This window comes from Thunnus albacares, chromosome 6 (genome assembly GCF_914725855.1).
Source record: "Thunnus albacares chromosome 6, fThuAlb1.1, whole genome shotgun sequence".
In the NCBI taxonomy this organism is placed as follows: Eukaryota; Metazoa; Chordata; class Actinopteri; order Scombriformes; family Scombridae; genus Thunnus; species Thunnus albacares.
The window spans coordinates 35,710,199-35,733,265 of record NC_058111.1 but is presented as its reverse complement, the minus strand read 5'-3'; the positions used below and the strand labels follow the sequence as shown (position 1 = coordinate 35,733,265).

The following is a 23,067-nucleotide window of genomic DNA, read 5'->3' as shown; positions in this document are numbered from 1 at the left end:
TGACAGCTTAACATGCAGTTCATCATAACATCTGAGACCAGATGAGACTGCTTCCACTTCCTGACACCATCATTTCAATTCTTCTCATTTTCAGCCACACAAACAGAAAAATGATCCCACCTGAGTCAGTGCGAACATTGGAGACTGCTGACTAATTTTAGTGATAGAACAGAACTTTTGTAATTAAGAATCATTAGACCTTATTTTTTTTATTGACACTTTCATTGTAAGGTTTATCAAGACATGCCACAATGATGGTTAATGTATTGTTTTACTAGAGACATAAATGCACTCTTATTCAACGAAAATAAACAAGGTTATTTTAAGGGGAAACATGTTTTTAATCTTATCTAGCTTATGTACTGCTCTATAAAACAAACTAACATTTGCATTGTTTTGAAGCAGAGGTTAGTGGTCTTAAATGTACACGCATGGCGAATTGTAACTTGTTAATCATAACTATTTCATTTGAATCAAAAATTCATATATTAAAGTAGCCGGCTGGACTTTGAGTAGTCGGCTGTTTGGCCGGCAGCCAGCGCTTATGAAAAGCTCTGTGGTATCTAGACGCTTAAGCAAGGGTAGCATCATACCCTGCTGGTGTGTGTTGCCTTTTAATTAGACAATAAGGAATCAGAATTTTTGTTAATGGTTGAGGTTGAGGCTGCACGATATATTGTTTCAGCACTGACATTGTGATGTGCGTGTGTGTGCAATGGTCACATTGCAGGACGTGCAATAATGTCAACTAAGGCAAATATGTCATTCAACAACTTTTTTGCTGATTGATACAAAAAGAAAACTAACAAGGTTTTCATTTTCCATGACTAATCTACAAAAAAAGTCTGTCTGATATTACATCATTTAGTCTGATTTAAGGGTTCTTGGACAGCAGGCCCCACTAGTCACCTACCACAACCTGAAAGTAAGTGCTGCCTGTTTTATAAACGGACCCCTTCCCCGGAGCACATGATCACTGTGCATGCAGAGTCTGCGTATCACTCACCTGTAAACATGCATGGAATACTGTCACAGATAATGCTGATTGGATGTTAGAGTCAGGTGGTAAGTTACGCCAGGCCACTTTTGAATGTGTGTATTCCTGTTATCAGCAGCACCTTGTCCTGGTGCTGGTTAAAGGTGAAAAAGTTACTGTCACAGGGCTGGTCTGTGTATTAATGTAAGAAATGCTTAACATACACAACACACACAAAAACATGCAGTATCCAGATCTGTACCTCCATCTGGCTGGCATATAGGTCAATCTGTTTGCTGCTTGAGTTTGAGAGTGTTACCATCCTCAGCCAATGCCGGGAGGCATGTTAATCTTCCTGCATGCAGATTCAGCATGCATTTGAACATCGTTAGAAATAGTAGATTACATGTAAATAACACAACTGTGTGACAAACATGTCCATTTGTAAAGTGTGTGAAGAAACGTGTTGTTTTTTCCCAAATACCGCTCTGCCTCCTCTCTCTCCACTTGTTTATGCCAGTGTCAAGAGTCTCATACTGAAAACTGAAAGTGGAGGAGTCCAAGTTGATTTCTGGAAGGGTGGCAGAGGGAACCAAGTGTGGTAGAAGTGGGAGTGGGAGTTTGTTTTGTTAGAAGAGGATACACTTTTACCCAAATGATGAAAATGATGATTATTAATTGTATATCTGTACATGAATAACACACTGTATGTATCTGGTGAAATTTTCTGTATTTTTTCATATCACAATGTATATTGCAGAAAAAAAAGTTACCGCAATGTCAGTTTTTTCCAATATGGTGCAGCTCTAGTTGAGGTGGTACATTATCTCATCATTTTGAGGTTTCATCTATTCAAGTTTTGGCTTTTGAATCCTCAAGTCGAGTCTCAAGTTAAGTTAAGTGAATCCAAACCTAATTTCTGTGACTTAAGTCCAACTCAAGGCTCAAGTCTCACTTCTTCAGCTAGGGCTGAGCGCTATGGCCAAAAATGTTATCATGATAAAATTTTCCTATCAATCAATATCAATAATTAAACTATTCTTCATGGTCAGAACATGACAAACACTTGCCAACAGCAAACATTTCACAAATCTGAGGTAGAACATTCAAAACAATTATAATGATAAAACCTTTTTTTCAACATCAAAATATGCATGAGTAAAATGAAGTGAAATCCTTGTCCTGTCCTTTTTCCTTAACAAAATAAATATCCTGATAGAAAAATGATGCATGAAAAACAAGTGCAGCTCAGCAAAGCCGACCAAACATAGCCCCTACACTGGCTTCTCTCTCTCCCTCTCAGTTTAATTATATCAAATATTTATCCAACATTTGTTACATTTCTATCGAGGAAAATTATACTGAGATAATTACTGTTACCGTTTTATTGCCCAGCCCTATTTTCAGCTCTCCCCATTTTGTACCATATAAGTAGATTTCCCTCTAAATCTGACCTGCAGTGTAGAAGCCACTAGAGTCTACTGCCAGCAGTTTTCAAGACAATGATCTCATGCTCATGATTCAAAATTAATGTGGAGATGATTTATTGATGGTAAACTGATACAGCACCTTGACATCTACTAAACTCTTTGTCCACATGCAGACAGCGTGCTAAGAGCAGAGAGGCGGTGTGACGGTGAGATGAGGCGGTTACATACATGAGAGGCAAAAAATGGACCATACACGGATGAAAATAACAAATACAGACAATACTGCTGGGCATCTAGGCTGACACAACCACCATTCAACAGCATTCCAGCAGTCGCTGAGAACAATAGCACACACACACACTCCAGCACACACCAGCCAATTGCACAAACACTGGGGAAGAAACACCAGTTCACAGCACTCATCAGCCTCTACCCCCCCCCCAGCATGGATGAAGAGGGGAACCAAAGAAATCCCCCAACTCTCTCTCTCTGTCATACACACGCACAGGGAGGGAGGAAGGGAGGAGGGGAGGGAGGGGGGCCCTGCAGAGTGCTGGCATTTGCCACGAACAGACGCTCACAAAGCCCTCGGGACCCCAGAGATGAAGAAAAAGTGAGGGGGAGGGTGGAGGAGCAGGAGGAGGGGTTGCAACGATGCCATTTCCAAGCAGGCAGCCTGTGGAGTGAGGCGCTCAGGGAGAAGGAGAACAAAACGAACGGAGGGAGGGCCTCCATCTCCTCCTCCCCCTCCTCCCTCCTCCTCCATGTGGAGGTCATTGTGCCCGGCAGGGAGGTCAGCCACTGCAGGCAGTGGCCATGCAGCAGCTCCAATGCAAAATTTCATGCACATGCTATCTGCAGTAATGTAGTCAGGATACAGATACTGTAGGCTGCACAGAGGTGCTGCCACAAGACTCACCTCACAACATACTGTAATGTCTATCAGACAAATGGAGAGCCTATCTCCTCTCATATCTAACAGTGGGTTCTCGTGTGGAGCAGAGCACTGCTCAAACATACAGAGCCTGATTTTAAGTGCAAAGCTCAGCATTTCCAAAGACAGCAGATGTGTCAGGCCAAATTTTGGCGACATGTGAAAAAGTCATCCACAAGCATGAATGTGATTAGCATGTTTGATGGAAAGATGTCTACAGTTTGAATATTTAACTCAGGGTCAGTCTCATATAATTTTGATTAAGTGTTGGAACAAACAGATGTGAAAACATCATTATAGCAGAGAAGTCCAACATTTTGGTAGAGTCAGATGAGGAGATATCACTTTCATTTCTGTTTGTCGAGTATAGGCATAGATAAGTCCAGGACGTGTTTAGCCTAGCTTAGCACAAAGACTAGAAGCAGGGGGAAACTTGTTAGCCATGCTCCATTAAAAGTGCAAAAAATATGAAAAGCTATCCTACAAACAGCCGACAACTCTAAAGCTTGTTAATAAATCAAAAGCCTTAGTTACCTGTTAGCTAGAGATGCAAATGCTGCATTCATGCAATGCCTGCAGAGAAGGATGAACAGAAAAACCTCATTATTCCGGCTTGGGAGCATTCATAAATTATACCAAGATGGTTGGCCCCTCTGTTATCCCTGCAGTCACACCATATAAATAGCCTAATTAGCCAGTAGCAAAATGTGTGAAGTCACTGCACCTGTTGACTGTTGGTCAGAAAGTAGTTTCAATACAAACTTCTCCGAACAATGTCTTTTTTTTAACTGTGTTTCCCCCAGGTTGACTGCCTTGGCCTGGCAGCGGGGAGGAGGGGAAGGGGGGTCTTAGCAGCCACCCATTTCTCTGTTTTCTATTTCTCTGTTTAGTATTGTCAGGTTAGGCTAACCCATTGTTGCTAACTTCGAGGCTAACCCCCTTCATGTTTCCAGCAGATGGGGAAAGACCAGATGAGACTTTTCTTGGTCTTGAGAGACTGCAGCATTTATTAGCCTAACTGACACACTGCAGTCTGTTCTATACATTTACTGCCAGATTGACAACTTACTGCTAACCTTTTCCTCTGCTCCGCTCGCATTCACCATCACTTTTCTGCCACTTGCTCTCTCCCTTAACTATTCACTCACTTACACATTATTATAGGAAGAGACCACTCCAATCAGGATAGAAATGTTTCATCACAGGATAAAGATGATCACTCAGAACAACTCTGTATTGATATGCAGTGACCCTTCTCTCTAAGGCCTGAATGCTTGACCCCTCACTGTAGGGGCAGTAAATGTACAGTGTGTCAGTTAATAAATGCTGCAGCTTCTCAAGACCAAGAAAAGTCACTTCTGTTGTTTCCCCAAGTGCTGGAAAAGTGAAGGGGGTTAGCTCCAAAATTATCAACAATGGGTTAGCCTAGCCTGAAGATGCTAAACAGAGAAATAGAGAATAGAGAACTGTGTGGCTGCAGAGTTCACTCTGTAACATCATCCATAACATCCAACAATTTTTAATTCAGCGCCCCCGCGACTAATCGATAAGTTGAAAATTATGTACGATTTCAGTCAACCAAGATTTTATTTGGTTGACTACAGCCCTATTAATTTGTCACTCGTCTGTATATACACGACTCCTAATAAGTCATCTCCAGCGCCACATACTGCACACAGGAAATACATAATATTACATAATTTTAATTGACATAATTTACCCATTCATACAATGTCCAATTATCCTGAAAATTCAGAGCCGTGTCAATAGACCTCTAGTTGCAATTCCACATCTGTCTCCAATGCACAGTGTAGGATAAAGTTGCATGGGTGTTCATGAAATTTGGTGAGTTCATTGCTCTCATCATTCTTGTCATAGAAAATATCTTTTGAATTTTTTTCACCGGACACGCAATCAGCCATTTTGAATTTTGTGCATCAATTTTCATTTTACAAACGTTTGAGGCCTTTATGATACACAAAAACTCATGACACTTTGCACCTATGTTCAAACTAGTAAATATATTTCAATCAGTATCACAATTGGGCTTGGGCACCTAATCACTTTTTTGCAGTTTTGAGATCGTCTTGATTTCTAATATGGGTCTTGGGCATGCATGTGGCAAAATGGCTCAAGGGCGCCCCCTAGAAAATTTCAAAGTCAAAGCTCCCACATTTAAATTTGAGGTAGGTGTATGAAATTGTGTAGGCTAATATAACATCTCCAGACTTTAAAAAAAGGCTCTTGGAGCCATACACTAAGTCCAACAGGAAGTCAGCCATTTTGAATCTACTTTGCCTTTTTTTGGCAAAGTGAAGCCATTGACAATTGTTGTATTTTAAGAAACTGCTCCTAAAGATTTAAGGTGAGCAATCTCAAGTTTGGTAGGTTACATCTAAACACCTTTGTAATGCTAAATTGCAAGGCTTTTTAGTTTTCATGGAACACCCTTGTCGTGGCATGCCGGACAATTTTGTCCAAAACATGTTTAGGACATTAAACAGGAAGTTGTTGTAACCCCACTTTACATCATCCAATCTACCCCTAATTTTTCATGACTGATAAGAGTCCAGGTCTGAACACATCTACATGTCAATATTTAGTCATAGTCATAGTGCCACCCACTGACAACAGGAAGTCAGCTTTATGTGACAAATATCATCCGATTTATATTAAATTTACATGGCGTGGTCTACACGATATACAGTAACATGATGCATAGTTAGTGGTTGTTCTCTAGCGCCACATAGTGGGCACAGAAAGCAATCGTTACAGACGGGTGACAAATTAAAAGAAAAACTGGTACAGGTCTGAATGCTTGACCAGTACAGTGGCAGATCCAGTGGCTGTTATGCTGTGAGGGAGGGTTTTGCTGGCATGGTCCACTTGTCCCTTTAGAGGGAATGGTTACTGCAAATCAATACAAAGTTGTTCTGAGTGATCACCTTAATCCTATGATGAAACATCTTAATCTTGATAGGAGTGGTCTCTTCCAGGATGACAATGCCCCTATCCATATGGCACGAGGGGTCATGCTTTGATGAGTAAGAAAATGATGTGAATCATATGCTATGGCTTTTGCAGTCACCAGATCTCAACCCAATTGAAAACCTCGGGGAGATTTTGGACCGACACATTAGACAGCACTGTCCACCACCACCATCAAAACATCAAATGAGGGAATATCTTTTGGAAGAATGGTGTTCATCCCTCCAGTAGAGTTCCACAGACTTGTAGAAACATTCTCAAGGCGCATTGAAACAGCTATGGTGGCACATGGTGGCCTAACACCTTATGTTGGTTTTTCCTTTAATTTGTCACCTGTCTGTATCTCCTACTCTCGATGTTTTGGGGGGTTTTCTTGGGGGGGGGGGGGGGTTGGGGAGGGGGGAGATAAGCAGGCAGCTACACATTTCTCCGTTTTCTATTTATCTGTTTAGAGTCGTCAGGCTAGGTTACTAAGGCTAACTTTGGAGTTAACCCCTTCACTTTTCCAGCAGTTGGTTAAACAACAGATGTGACTTTTCATGGTCTAGACAAGCTGCAGCATTTATTAACTGACACACTGTAGTCTGTACTGTACATTTACTGCCACACTGACAACTTACTACCAACCTTTCCTCTGCTCCTGTCACATTAACCGTTATTTTTCTGCTGCTCGTTCTCTCGCTTAACCACTCACTCGCTTACGCTCTGCCCTCTTCCTTATAAGGAGTTACGCTACCTGCAGTTTCCCAGGCAACAACAAAGACGTTAACTCACGTTTCGAGACAGCGCTGCTCAGAGGCTCCCAAATGCTATTGATTTGCGAATGAATGACTATTTGGTGTTATTTTTGACATTTTAAAAAAATTTTTTTGGCCTGGCGGGGGCTCTCGTTGGGGATTCTCAGGGCATTAAACAAGAAGTTGTTGTAACTCCACTTTACATTGTCCAATCTGCCCCAAATTTCTCATGTTTGATGAGAGTCCAGGCCTGAACAGATCTACATGTTAATATTGGGCCAAAGTCATAGCGCCCCCTACTGACAACAAAAAGTCACCCATATGTGACAGACATCATCCAATTTACATGAAATTTACATGGTGTGGTCTACACATGATATAGAGCAACATGACATCTAATTAGTGAGTGTTCTTTAGCACCACATAGTGGACACAGGAAGTGATAGTTATGTCCTACATGCAATGTCCAAAATTCATGAAAATGTATATCCATGTCAGTTACCCTCTGGTAAACGTATTGCTGCAATAATATTTCACGTATGTAGTATTGTCTAGGAAGTGAAGCCTAATTAGCACATAGTTCATATACACAGTTTCTAATGAGTCATCTCCGGCACCACATACTGCACACAGGAAATAATATTTTACCCATTCACACAATGTCCGATGATCCTGACAATTCAGAACTGTCAACAGATCTCCAATAGTGATACCACGGCTACCGCTCTCTCCAACACACGCAAGTTGCGAGGGCCCATTCACTGCTGCTTGCAGCTTTGATTATTATTATTATTATTATCATTATCATTATTATTATTATTATTAATAATAAAAATAATAATAATAATAATGTAGAAGTGATAGTTATCTCCTACATGCAATGTTCATGAAAATGTATATCTATGTCAGTTGCCCTATGGTGAATGTATTTCTGCATTATGTTGCCCTGCAATAACAGCACTTCAACTGCGGTGGGCCCCAACGTGCATGAAGGTGTGAGGGCCCAATCATCGCTGCTTGCAGCTTTAATCATTATTATTCTAGTATACAACAGGTGTAAAGAGAAGAAGGTGTAGGGGTAAGAGGTGATGAGGAGGAGGAGGTGTTGGGGGAAGAAATGAGGAGGAGGAGGCCGGCACATAAAGTGAAAGGACAGCTGTGTAGTTGTTTGGCCGACCGCCTGCCTTCCTGCTTGCTGAAAGGTGAGAGGAGGAAGCATGCATACACACACACAGTAGCAAATGTATGTGCATAGTTATATGTGTGCTTGTGCATTAGTGTGTGTGTGGTAAACAGGTTGACACTGGCAAAATGTCCCCTTCAGTCTAATCTGAAATCATTGTCTCCTGTATCCTGATGGCTTTTGCAGAAACCTCACAATAAAAATGACTCCACCCTGACAGAGCAGCCCTTCAGTGACTGGTAGTAACCTTCACGATGCAGCCTCCCTTTTTACACACATGTAGGCGCGCGCGCACACACACACACACACACGTACATGCACAATACACACTTGTTTCCACTGAAGGCCCGTAGGACATTTCAGACCAGCCCGTTGTTGCTTCCATCTGTCTGTCTGCAGCAACACACACATGCACCTCTAAACTCAGGCATGTCTGCACTGCCATCACATTCACCCTGCAGGACAAAGAAGATTCAAGGATTTTTTTTCCTCTCCAAGTGCTCCCAGGCTTCCAGCTGATGAAATGGTACACTAATTATGATTTCTTTATTTCAGTCTTAGGGCTTTCCAGTTGTGGCAGTGGATGTGCCACTGTAGGCTACAGTGTTATGGAGGTAATTAACATAACTGCGCAGGATAGGCCTGCTCTATGAGGCTTTTTTGTCAAAAGCAGATATTTAAGTTGCTGCATCTGATGGTCGATAACAGAGATGCACATGCATCTGTGGAAAATTCATAACATGGATGAAGCTAAACGTTTCTATTAATGCACAACTGACAATGATGATACCAAATTCTATTTCATAATGCAGGTTGTAATGCAAGGAGAAAGCAATGACAGCTACATAGCGATGAGGTCCGGATGGCTGCAGCAGGTCCGGACTCTCAGTTGTCCCATGCAGCTGAAGCCGCGCAGCTCGCTGTTCATCAGCAGTAACCGCTCAACTGTTTTCCCCCCACACACTGTTTGCTACCACTCGTAGCTGCGTGGAGCCACACAGCAGCACATCATCATCACAAACAATAGTATTATAGCAGATGTTACATAGCTCAGGTCAGCCATATCGTCCCACTCAGTCTAGCAGATAAAAAAAGAGGAAAACGCAACACCGACTGTGGAAACCCCTTCCCCGCATTCACACCGCTCGTTTGTCCGCACGCATCTAACTTTGTGGCCATATATCAGCTAGGACTGCGGCACTACCCGCGGGACTCACCCGGCCATGCTGCAGAATATTCAGGTGAAAAAGTCCGTCCTACTCCGTCATACCATCCACACCAGCAGAGCTGCTCAGAGACTAGCTGAGTGTTCACCGAGTGTCCGCTCCGCTCCTCTCCTACACTATCGCTGCTGCTGCTGCTGCTGCTGCTGCTGGAGCTGCGCGCACACGACGGGGACTAGTCGCGCGCAGTAGTGCGCGGGCACAGCGCAGCCTACTGGAGAGTCCACGGATTTGATATCTTGCCCCGAATTTTTTAAGTAGGCTGCTTTAATTAAGTGAAATATTAATGTAATTCAAAACCAAATATACCTTTGATGGGTGAGGTCGGGGCTGGTGGCACAGATTTAAAAATTTATACATTTAATGAAATCAGAGTAGGCCTATATCACATGTAATTCAGTTGAATGTATCTTAACGAAAATACACAGTAAGAGACCTGGGCTGGTCGATCCATGGTACTTTCATCCCCTCGAATAATTTGTCAAGATCAAGCAAGCTGAATAAAATTATTATAAAGTTGTTGTCTTTTTTTTTTTTTTTTACAATAGACGTGTTTGTTTCTTCGTCTTTGCAGTACTTTGATTCAAAATAGGCTGAATCCAGATATTCATTTCAATTCAATTTTATCTATCTAGCGCCAAATCATAACAAAAGTTATCTCAGGGCATTTTTCACATAGCGCAGGTCAAGACTGTACTTTTTAATGACAGAGATCCAACAATTCCCCCATGAGCAGGGTTCTAGGTGCGGGACAGGTTGGGTTGAGGGGGAAAGAAGGGGGGACGACGACACAGAGAAGCATAATAACAATAATAATAACAGTAACAACGATGATAATAATAATTATTATTATTATAATTATTATAATTATAATAATTATAATAATAATATTGATATGACTAGTAATAATACAAGCAATAATAGCTGGAGAAGATGTCAAGGCAGGACACCCACAGGACCCTCGGATTCAGGATTTTCCTGTGATATGAGAAAGCACAAAAACTCTAGGGATGAAGTCAAGTAACATGTAGTAACATGTATTAATGGTACATGAATGCATACAGATGGAGAGGAGGAGGAGGAGAAGAGAGAAGCTCAGTGCATCATGGGAAGTCCCCTTGCAGTCTAGGCCTATAGCAACATAACTAAGGGCTAATACAAGGCAAGCCTGGCCGGCCCTAACTATAAGCTTTATCAAAAAGGAGGAAAGTTTAAAGCCTACTTTTAAACGTAGAGAGGTTGTCTGCCCCCCGGACCGAATCTGGAAGATGGTTCCACATGAGAGGAGCCTGATAGTTGAAGGCTCTGCTTCCCATTCTACTTTTGGAGACTGTAGGAACCACAAGTAAGCCTGCATTCTGGGAGCAGAGCAGGGTACTATGAGCTCTTTAAGATATGATGGTGCCTAACCATTAAGGGCTTTGTAAGTGAGGAGAAGGATTTTAAATTCTATTCTGGATTTTACAGGAAGCCAATGCAGCAAAGCTAAAATGGGAGAAAAAATGATCTGTTTCTCTAATTTTCTGACTGCATATTTTATTTCCATTTAAGATGATTGAAGAAATCCTAACAACAAAGCCCGGCGGTGACCACATCATGCAAGAGTATGCAAAAACCAAATCTCTGACAGATGCTACCAGAAGACGGATGATAAACATACTTGCTACAGAAACACATGGGTAAGAATCATACATGTAGGCTATGAAGAAACATTGTTAGTATTGGATTTTTTTTAATTGTGTTGTCCAATGCCAATTGAGTGAACATCATCACTGAATTCTTACATTAGAACATCCCCCCCACGTGTCTAAGTGTCAGAGTGATGTATGCTCTGTTCCCATATCTGGAAGACCCATATTCACAACATGGATATGTAAGTAAAAGGGTCCTTGCAACATTAAAACACATAATTGCCCTTAGACATGTTGATTGCATAGTCAGTCTGCATGTATTTAATTACATAGGAACATTACTATGATCCAGAGAGAGCGGTTCGGAGTACCTTGCATGGTAGTTGAAGACCATTCAAAGAAAAACTGCAGAGGTGCCTCAGTTAGCAAATCTCCCAAGAGTAAGTTTACTTATCATTTACATATGATATTGATGAAATCTGTATGAAGGAGTCAATAAAATTGTGTTTGGTCTTAAGTTGGTGGGCCAGGCCATGGTCGATCCAGACCCTTCACTGCTGAGAAAGTGTTATCTGATGAGGATGTGGAAGCAGCTATTGCTGTTTTGAAACACTCTGCTGTTGAAGACACTGTCTGTGAGAAGATGAAAGCTACCTTCATCTATCGTCATTCAATGGTCAACGATGAAAAGAAAGCAGCAGATGTCTTCTCAGTCTTCCCGTGGTTTCTGGACACACCGGGACTGGTAAGAAATCTTCAGTAGTTGAATCACTGAAATATCCCATGCAGCATGCAGTGTCACTCATTACTGGTTTATATGCACTGTATTTTTGCTTTACAGATAGAACAAGATTTCAGACTCCTGTTTGGTGAGTTCACTGCCCACAAATTCTTGGAAAGGTGGCCCACAGAGCTAAAGTGGTAAAGGAAAGCCATGGACTGGTACCCACCACAGAGCTCCTGGGGTTAATGCACAATGCTGAGTCAGCTGCTGAAGGTTAAGAATGGTATGACTGGGACTGTTTTTAATCACCATTTTTAGTTATATAGGTAATTGTACCAATTTAATGTATTTATAGCATAATGTTAACCTGATGTTTGTTGATCTGTAGGCTGGGACAGTGACATGTCTGCTCTCCTGCTGCTGCTACATCTCCTGCCACCATCTGCACACGGATGAAAGAGGCCAGGAAAGATGTCTGTAGCTCAGGCTGTAGATCACCTCATCGAATTCCAAAGGGTACGCTGAACGGTTGTTTAAAATATACTTTCCATCACCTCAATTTCATGCACAGTTTGAGGTGATCTGATCTGTTGTCAGAGGTTGGTCACTAAATACTGATGATGAATGTGTTTTGTTGTAGGCTGGAACCAGTGTACAGCATCATCTGAACAACATCATCCAAAGCAGTCAGCCCTACCTCCTCACTCAGGGAACCACAAGAAGCAGCGTTCACACCTTCTTCATTGTTATTGACAAACATGCCCTTCCATGTAAGGCGACAGGTTCAGTCGGAGCCCTTGACGAACTCTTTAAGGCCCGTTATGTCTTCGGTACATCCTACAGTTCTTCACTGACCAATTTCTTCACTTTCCTACAAACCCCAGAGTTGCAGAGTTGCGAGCAAGAATGGTATGTTAGTACCCACGTGAATTCAAACAATGCAGTGTTTTCTTTGCAAAAGTGACCATGGTGGACCAAACAGCCTTATAAAGCACCTTAAGGTAATTCATGGTCTCTGTGCTAGAAAGACTCTTTATCTTAAATGTGGCCAAGTGGGATGCTCACGTTCTTTTGGTAGCTTTTCTGGCTTTAGAAAGCATCTGAACAAGTGCCATGTAAGCGGTTCATTTGATTCTGTAAAAGAAGGTGATTTTTCACCTCGTCAAAGTGTTCTTGATACAAGTAATGCCACTGATGTTGACGTCGTCTGAATATTTAGAGCCTGAGTTAGAATTATCTTCAGCAGACCTTGTAAATAGTTGTGCAGCTGTAATTTCTGATCTAAAGGCAGAAGGTGTGGGCCAAAGTGTAGTGAATTTTGTTGTGATTTCCATGGAAGAGATTGTTCAAGATATCCAGCAACATGCTAAAGAAATTGTCATTAAGCGTGTATTTAGTGATGAAAGAGAAACTGAAATGTGCAAGAAAGTTGAAGCATGTTTTGAGGAGTTAGAGAATCCTTTCACAGTTCTTAATTCAGAATACAAGTGATCAAAATTTTTATCAGACAAGTGGGAAACTGTAGAACTAGTTGAATGTGTAATTGGCTCAAGATTTGACACAAGGCGAAATAAAAAAAACTGGAACATATGATCAGGTAGTTGTTCGAGATAAATTCATGTATGCTCCAATTTTATCTACTTTGCAGTCAATATTTAAAAGTCAGCATATCACAGAAATGTTGAAAAAGCCACTGATGACTCAAGACTCAGAGATATTTGTGATGGATCTTTATTTAAGACTCACCCTCTGTTTTCAACTGAAAAGCACACAGTGCAGATCCAGATGTTCTATGATGACTTCAAGGTTGCAAATCCTCTCGGTTCCAAGCGAGGTATTCATGAATTGGGTGCAATATATTTTACCTTAAGGGACTTCTCTCCAAAATGGAATTCTCTTCTGGCAAACATACAGCTGTGTGCCCTATTTCATGCACAAGATCTTAAATGTTACAGTTTTAGTGAAATTCTTGCTCCTATTGTTCGAGACATTAAAGTGTTAGAGACTGATGGTATTGAAATTCCACTATATGGTGGTCATGTTCATGGCAGTGTGATACAGGATACAGGTGATAGTTTAGGTTTACATAGTTTGTTTGGTCTGGTGGAGTCTTTCAGTGCAAGGTACTGTTGCAGGTTTTGTTTTGCTGAAAAAGATGACTTTCAAACAGAATTCTCTGAAGATTCTCCCAAAATAGTGTTGCGCACCAAAGACACCCACACTGCTCACTGTCAAGAAATGGCTCGTAATCCATTTCTTCCTTACGTTTTTGGTGTGAAGAGTTCATGCTTATTGAATTCATTGACATATTTTTGCACAACTTAGAACTTCTCAGTTGATGTGATGCATGACATTTTGGAAGGGGTGGCCCAATACGAATTGAAGTTATTGTTTGTGTATTTTAAAGAACAACATGTTACATTGGGGGAGCTGAATTCGAGAATACAAAGTTTTGATTATGGCGTCATTGAGAGAAACAGTAGGCCACTGACTGTGAATTTAGGTGGAGAGAGTAATGATCTGGGACTGAATGCAGCTCAGTCATGGTGCTTATTGAGGAATGTTCCGCTCATGTTTGGAGATTTGGTAAGCTCTACTGACCAACACTGCGGCCAATTTCTTCTATTACAACAAACTGTAAACATTGTATTTTCTCCCATGTTCTCTCAAGATCTCTGTGTATATTTAAAACATTTGATTGTGGAACACCACAAACTTTTCAAGATGTTGTATCCCCAGAAAAACTTTTACCAAAGCACCATTTTCATATCCATTATCCTCGCTGCATCCAGAAAATAGGACCTGTACTTCATAGTTGGTGCATGCACTATGAAGGTAAACACATTTTTTTTAAAGAAACAGCTCAAGTCATTTAAAAATATCACCAAAACACTAGCCAAAAAACACCAGAATCATATGACATACGTTTGGCAATCTTCAATAACCTTTAGTCGGTTAGACATTGGTCCAGGAAAAATGGTGTCTTTAGAAATGGTAAAAGGAGGTTCTGGAATTGCCATGGCAATGCAAGTGCCCAGTAGTGTTCAAGTTATGAAAGTGAATTGGGCTAAACACAATGAGTTTGTTTACCGCCCACATCTGGTTATTTGTGGCAAAGTTGAATCTGAAATGCCTCTTTTTTACCAGATTGAGTCAGTTCTGATAAGTATGGCAAGATTCAATAAATGCTGTTACTGTGATCTTGTATGTTTGTGTTTATTTACATTTAATAGGTTAGAACACAGCAGTATAGCATCACAGTAAAATAGCATCATATGACCTAGATGTAAAAAATAACACTGTAGAGAAATGAAATTTAAATATTATTCACATTGGAGTGTCATTTTAAAACTAAAATAGTAAAATTAGCTCAAAAAAGTTTAATCATATTACTCTGAACAGTGTGAACAAACCACAGTGTTAAATATTTTTACACATTTCATTGTTAATTTTGACACTGAATTGAGTAGAATTAACTCTGAAAAGTTAACACTGGCCAAGAGTAAATTTTACTCTAATTTCGAGTGGGACCAAATGTTATCTAGAACAGAGTTAAATTCAACTCTCTAAGAGTTTTTTACTGTGTGGTTTTTCTGCATCATTTTGAGACATGACGTGCCTGATTTTTGCAATGTTTGCGATGTTACGTAGATGAAAAAGGCAATTCTTGAGATTTGTTTTATGTCGGAGTTTAAGGACATATCCTGATCAAGAATAACTCCTAGATTCCTTACGGTGGCGCTGGAGGCCAGGGCAATGCCATCTAGAGTAGCTTTATCATTAGATAATGTGTTTCTAAGGTGTTTAGGGCCAAGCACAATAACTTCAGTTTTGTCTGAGTTTAGTAGCAGAAAATTGCAGGTCATCCAGGTCGTTATGTCTTTAAGGCATGCTTGGAGTTTAGTTAACTGATTGGTTTCATCTGGCTTCATTGATAAATATAATTGGGTATCATCTGCACAACAATGAAAATTTATGGACTGTTTCCAAATAATATTATCTAAAGGAAGCATATATAAGGTGAATAGTACTGATCCAAGCACAGAACCTTTTGGAACTCTGTGTCTAACTTTTGCATGGAGGATTCATCGTTAACATGTACAAACTGAAATCGATCTGATAAATAGGATTTAAACCAGCTTAATGCAGTTCCTTTAATGCAAATTAAATGTTCCAGCCTCTGTAATAGGATGTGAAGGTCAATGGTGTCAAATGCCGCACTAAGATCTAACAAGACAAGTACGATGCAGTTATGAGATCATTTGTAACTTTCACCAGTGCTGTCTCTGTGCTGTGATGCACTCTAAATCCTGACTGAAAATCCTGAAATAAACTACTGTTATGTAGAAAGTCACAAAACTGATTGGTAACTGCTTTCTCAGGGATCTTAGAGAGAAAGGGAAGATTAGATATAGGTCTGTAGTTGGCTAAAATCAAGAATAGGCTTCTTAAGAAGAGGTTTAATTACACTACTTTAAAAGGATTGGTACATAGCCTGTTACTAAAGAGAGACTGATCATATCTAGTAAAGAAGTCATTACTACTGAGAGCTATAGGAATACATGGATCAATAGAGTTATGACTCTTTTTCAGCCTGGCCTGAAAAGGAACCTAGGGCTGTTTTTATTCTCCTCTATTAATGCTGAGTAATAGGCGGCTCTGGCATTACAGAGGGCCTTCCTACATGTTTTAAGACTATCTTGCCAGACTAAGCAAGATTCCTCCAGTTTTGTGGAACGCCAAATCATTTTAAATTTTTGCAATGTTTGCTTAAATCTTCCTTTTGAAAGGGGTGATGGTGTCGAGTGTTATTTGCACTGAGCATGCGGCACTATCAACAAGATTATTAGTTTTGAGAGGGACTAAAATTAGCATAAGAGTCCTCTGTAGTATTGAGACATGGCATTGAGTTCAATACTGATGGAATTGCTTCCTTAAATTTAGCTACCGCACACAGCATCAGATAGACATCTAGTTAAGACATTTTTGTCTAATGGTGTGTAGTCCAGTAATAGGGATTCAAAATTTATTAAGTAATGGTCTGATAAAATAGGATTTTGTGGAAAAACTATTACATGTTCAATTTCGATGTCGTAAGTCAGAACAAGGTCAAGGGTGCGATTAAGACAGTGAGTGGGTTTATTTACACTCTGAGAGAAGCCAATTGAGTCTAATAATGAGATAAACGCAGTGCTAAGACTATTATTCTCGACATCCACATGAATATTAAATCACCTACTATAATTACTTTATCTGTGCTAAGGACTAAGTTTGATAAAAACTCTGAGAATTCAGATAAAAATTCAGAGTACGGGCCAGGAGGACGGTATATTACAACAAATAGAATTGGCTGTAAAGTTTTCCAGGTTGGCTGAGAGAGACTAAGACCAAGGCTTTAGATGAATGAGTTATAATGAAATTAAGGTCTAGGGTTGATAATTAGGCTTGAGTTTATCAATATGATAATCTGAGATTAGATGGTTTCCTAATACGGCTTTAGATGACAGAGATCTAATGTTTCAGACTCCACATTTAATTCTCCTATTTTGTTGTACTATTGCAGTGGTGCTGTTAATTTTTATTAGATTTTTATGAATGAATCCTCTTCTGTTTACCTTAGATTTAATTGATTTAAGTGGTCGGGGGACAGACATATGTTCTATGGGGTTTTGGGTGGGTAACTGCTCTAATGGAAGCACAGAGAAACATGCAGGACTGCAGCTCTGCCTCCTGGTCTCTGGGTTGTCATGGTTTGGTCTGCTAATAAACTCTGCCATATTTCTAGATATGAGAACAGCTCCATCCAAAGTGGGATATATGCCATCTCTCCTAATCAGACCAGGTCTTCCGAAGAAAGTCCACCAATTGTCTATGAAGCCGATGTTGTTTGCTAGACACCACCTTGACAGCCAGCAGTTGAATGACGACATGCAGCTATACATGTAATCTCTGGTCAGATTAGGCAGAGGCCCAGAGAAAACAAATTTTAGTGACCTCCAATTGGCGTACTTGGGAATCATTCCCACCAACATGAATAAATCATACCATACTTACGATTGCACCCTCTGGACCTGCACACTACCCTCATGGACTTCTGTCATCACGTCAATTCTGTGAGGGCGCTGGACTGCAAGGGGATAAAATGGCTACTAGCATGGCCTCTGGAGCAGATAAAAGACCTCTGACAGAGGATCTCAAACTACTAATCGGCTTGTACAGTGGAGGTCAGAATAATAGCAGGGAGTGAGGCCATGAGGAGCCTTAAAAGTAATCAGTAAGACTTAAAATCTATTCTAAAACATACTTGGAGCCAGTGTAAAGAGGCTAAAACAGGAGTGATGTGATCACGTCTCTTGATTCTGGTTAAATTGGAAATGGAAATGGAATTGATCAATAGATTTTTGATTAGGGCAAGTAAAAAGGTTGTTACAATAATCCAGTCATGATGAGATGAAGGCATGTAAAATGGCCTCTTAAAAGTTAAAATAGATTGCATTTTTGAAATATTTCTACAAGGGATGTTGCAATATATTGGTATTGATGATAACCATGATATTTAAAAAATTAAATATTGATATCATGTTTGTTATGGATATTCCATAACTGACCAGGACAACAGAATGTCAAGCTGTACTCTTCTGTTCTCTCAAACAGAAGATAACACATGTTGTTTAATAAACCAGGAGCCTCACAGGCGAACCAAGGCCAGAATGCAGGTCATCATCAGACGCAACAAGACAAACCAAAGATACAGATTTAGGTCATAGGTTTATGATTCGGAACTGACGAACTAGTTTCTATGATTGGCTTAAAGGCTGGTTTTGGACTGTGAGGGTCAGACGAGTTTGGGGACACCGTACGAACAGGAGGTGTCCCTTGAGTCGCTCTCCCTTGCAAGGTTCTTCATTAAAGTTTTCCCAGAATCATCATACGAAGTTTGGTTTGGTCTTCTCTTCTTCAAACTGACAACTGCCAGTGCATCAGCTCCGAAAATCCACAACAATTTGGCGTCACGAACAGGATTTCAACACAACAAAGACGTGGTAAGTGCATAATTTTATTTTATTGTTGTGCCTTACCATGTCTGCGTTTGACGAAATCACAAAGAAACTGTGCATCACTTTCACTTTAAAGGTGGTCACAAAGTGAACAAAAAAAAAGCAAAAAGCTGATGGTTAAAGAATCTAAACACATGAAAATGTGTTGAAACTGTGCAGTGATAAGCAGGTGCAAAGCATGTGGTTGTGAAGAGGTAAAAAAGGCAGAGTTGAGTGAGTCTTAACTCCTGCAGTGCCACAAAAGTGGCTGGGATTTCTGGGCTAGCTTCGGGCTACGTCCGGCACAGGGGGACCCACCTGAGATTTAAACTATAGAAAAGACGTTTTCGGGGTAGGATTTGGCCTATTTCGTTTAAGCCAAGATCGGGGATCATCCACTCTGTGTCCTGTGAGAAATGTTTTCAGACTTGGGATTCTAAGTCCTAGAGTCGGGCGCCGGTAAAAATTTTTTCAAACAATAAACAGTGTACACAAGACGAAGAGTTGCTTCGTCGGTTTGGCTTCAGATCACTGCTATTGCACCAGGAAGAGAGGTGTAAAAAAAAAAGAACTTCGGTGATGCTGGGAAAGTTTTGATGTGTCTGTTTTGTGTTTGATGTGTTTGTTTGTGTGATGTTTTTAATGTAAATGTGTTAAAATGGGCAACAACACGTCTAAAGCAGTGAGTAGAACACAATCTACTACAAAATTAATTCATTCACCAAAACACAAGAGAAAGAACAAATCTGTTTCAGTAGGAAACAAACGCACCAATTCAGAAGTAAAAGGTCAATCTGCCATTGATAAGCTTCCCGAAGCAAACCCCCACACACTCACAGATGCACAATATAGAGCGATGTTTTCTCCACAATCTCCGGCGGGAGTTGTTGGTAGATTGAAAGGATGGACTTTTGTGTTTCCATTTTCTTCCCTTATGAATCAGTGGACAGATGGCGAATGGCCATACGAAGGAGCGTTTGATAGAGATAAGCTTCAGATTGCTGAGTACAATGTTAACCCAGATTTTGGAAATCCATCTTGGGATAGTGCGTATATGAAAGATTGTGTAAATGTGTGGTTAACTGTTGCTCGTCAGAGGTGTGGAGTGAGTCTGGATGAAAAAAGAGTTGATCGTTTTTCTGATGAGTTCAGAGCAGCAGTGGAGAACTGTGTTAAATGTGTGACAGCATGTCACTTGCCTATGTTGGAAGCAGAGTTGCAAACCAGAGCTACAGAAATGATGAAAATTAAACAGAGGCATGGTGAGAATGTGAAGGCCATTTCCAAAGCTATCATATACGGTTGGGCAAAACGGCAAACTGATGCTCCCTCTCCACAAACTTTGTTGACCATTGTATCCAAAGCTGGAGTGCCTTTGCAAGAGTCACACACAAACAAAACAATGATTTCAATTTTTCCACAACTTTCACCTTCAAACCCCTTTTCAGCTGCTAACATGACTGATCAAACCATTTCACAACAAGCAAAGACTGACGATGAATTTCTCTTACTAGCCGCAGCTGTTGAGGGACAAAGACTACAGACTGAAGTAGAAAATAGAGAAGAGCAGATAGCAGCTAGAGAAAGGGAAAGAGACAGTCAGGCTGCTAGAGAAAGGGAAAGAGTTAAACAGGAAAAGAAAGATAGAGCCGACGAAGAAAAAGCTAGGAAAGCTGCAGAAAAAGAAAAGAAAGCTAATTTGTCATTCAAACAGGTAAAAAGCCAGAAAAGAAAGGAAAAGAAAAGACATTTAGCTGCCGTTGCTGAAGAAACAGAGATAGACACTCAGGACAGCTCAGGAGAAAGTGAGGTAGAACTTGAGTTACAAGGAGCCAGAGGTAAGGGGGAGGAGTCTGACACAGACCATAGTGACGACACAGAACCTGCAGTCAGGCCAAAGATGACACAGAGACGACCCCACACTGCAAGTAGCAAAACTCAGAGACGAGGTACAACTAGAATGACACATTCACATCTGGAAAGACATACAAGATCGAAAACTAACATTTTAGAGCCCCCTCTAAACATTACATCCACCTCAATAAATGCTCCAAAAATCATGGTTGGCAACACAGCTGTCTGCAAACCATGGACTCCTGCTGAGATAGTTGGAATGACACAAAATGCCCCCAATCCGACCACAAACCCAGATGAATACTGGGGATGGTTAAGATATGTATGCTCTGTGTATAACTGTCTGATACCTGATGTTGAACAATTACTTGCTGGCTCATACAGAACGGAGTGGGATTTGTGCAAAGGTGAATTTCTTTTCCCTGCTCGGACAGAGGATGGCCAGTGGCCTCCTCATAGAACCATGATTGACTGGTTAAATGAAGAAGCAAAAACAGCAATAAGAAAATGTGCACGACAGCGCACTGACTTTAATAAAGTAATTCACTGTGTCCAAGATGCATATGAAACTGTACCTGAGTTTGTTAACAGATTTACACGTACTTGGGATAGCAATGCAGGAATAGGACGAGAAGGAAATGAATATTTTGTTGTTACAACCTTTGTGCAAAATCTAAAACCAAATGTTGCAGCTGCATACAAATTGTCTGTCACCGATTGGCAAACCAAAGACTGGAAAGCAACGGTAAACAAAATGATGGCGCTAGATAGGTGTGAAGTTTTTGCTGAAGACAAATCTGCCTCCTTCCCAAAACAAATGTTACAGCATGCGCGACAGGGGGGTGGACAACAGCATTTCAAAAACAATAACAAGCGAAAACCGGGAAAGTGTCACAAATGTGGGAAAGCGGGACATTGGGCTAATGAGTGTAGAAGTGGTCGTCGTCAGAACAAGCAAAATTACCCATTCCAGGATCACCAAACAAGGAATTTCCAACAAACAGCCCCCCTTGCTTTACCACAACAACAACAACAACCACTACCACCTCCTCCACATGTTGATAATGTGAATCATGGACAATATTACAATCAAGCATAGGGAGGCCATAGAGGGGCAGGATCAGAAAAAACATTTCCCATTCAAGCAGCTGTAATTCGACTTTCAAAAGATCCTTCAGAAGATCCAATAATGCCTGTTGAAGTAAATGGTAGTAGAGTTGACATTATGGTAGATAGTGGGGCCACAATTTCCACTGTTAAAGCTGATGAGCATGTATGTACACCAACACCTAATTTTGTCACCACCGTGGGTGTTTCCGGCGTTCCTGTTGTTGAGCCACTATCACAGAGAGCTAAAATAACTGTTGAAGGTTCAGATGTGCAACATTCTTTCCTGATTTCTGAGAAAAGTCCAATTAATCTCATGGGACGAGATTTACTTTGCAAGCTACATGCCACCATTCAATGCACACCTGATGGATTGTTTTTAAGCCTACCTGATGTGAAGGCTGCTCATGCATTTCAGTTTTTGAAAACTATTGCTGATTGTTTGTATTGTTGGTCATTGACTGATTTTAACATGGCTTCCAGTTTCACAGTATCTAGCATTCAAAAAATTGCTCAAATTTCACCAGCATGTGCAACACAGATGTCTGCCATGAGGCCTGTACTACAGTGTCACTGTACAGCAGCATTTAACCCCCCAGAGGTGTACAAACAATTAGCTGATGTGTTTTTGAATACACAAGAGGGGTTGGAGTGTGAACAATGTTTGTTTGTTGGTCCACAGGGATGTGCAATTCCAATTCGGTTATCTGACGCACAGCGCAAATTGGTTAATGATAAAGATTCATTTCCATACATCACTGTAGCTGTCTCTCCTGGCTGTGACCCACAACAGCTTGAAAGCATGGTGGCACAGTGCCAGGCATTGAGAGGAGCTGCGCAGACTCCTCAAACTCAAACAATAACACACTTGGGCCTTGAGCTGTACATGTTATCTTTAACTGAGCACATCCAGCTACCTCAGAGTAGGTTTGTTTTGCAACAACCACCCCTCCCCACACAGTATGGGCCTCCATCAGAGCTTTCAGAGGTTCCATCTATTTTATGGGCTAAACATAAAAACCATGTGGGTTTTGTGAATTCGGCTCCACCTCACAAAGTCACACTCAAACCTGGTGCTAAACTACCAATGGTCAGGCAATACAATTTGCCACACAAGTCAATTGCTGGTATTGAAGGTGTAATTCAGTCTTTACTGGATCAAGGTGTGTTGGTTCAAACAACAAGCCCATGTAACACACCCATTTTACCCATTCCAAAAGCAAACCGCCCAGATGAATGGCGT

At 40.8% G+C, this 23,067-nt stretch overlaps 1 protein-coding gene and 2 long non-coding RNA genes across 6 annotated transcripts in view; 2 read left to right on the top strand and 1 right to left on the bottom strand.

The window, feature by feature from the left end:
- fat3a (FAT atypical cadherin 3a) overlaps positions 1 to 9,650 on the bottom strand; it is a 255,590-nt gene extending 245,940 nt beyond the window's left edge. For 3 of the 4 annotated variants that reach the window (XM_044353986.1, XM_044353987.1, XM_044353988.1), the window contains exon 1: positions 9,466 to 9,647. The gene's annotated coding sequence lies outside the window, so the exon portion shown is untranslated. Of the gene's footprint in view, positions 1 to 9,465 lie in introns of all 4 variants that reach the window. The other variant, XR_006403773.1, reaches the window with a different exon arrangement.
- Positions 1 to 23,067, top strand: part of LOC122983846 — a 372,841-nt gene that overhangs the window by 252,089 nt on the left and 97,685 nt on the right. The gene's annotated exons all lie outside the window — the stretch shown is intronic.
- LOC122983843 lies at positions 11,027 to 14,984 on the top strand. The gene is made up of 7 exons (XR_006403774.1): positions 11,027 to 11,150; positions 11,261 to 11,344; positions 11,436 to 11,542; positions 11,621 to 11,847; positions 11,944 to 12,109; positions 12,215 to 12,342; positions 12,467 to 14,984. It is a non-coding gene; the product is annotated as an uncharacterized LOC122983843 (long non-coding RNA).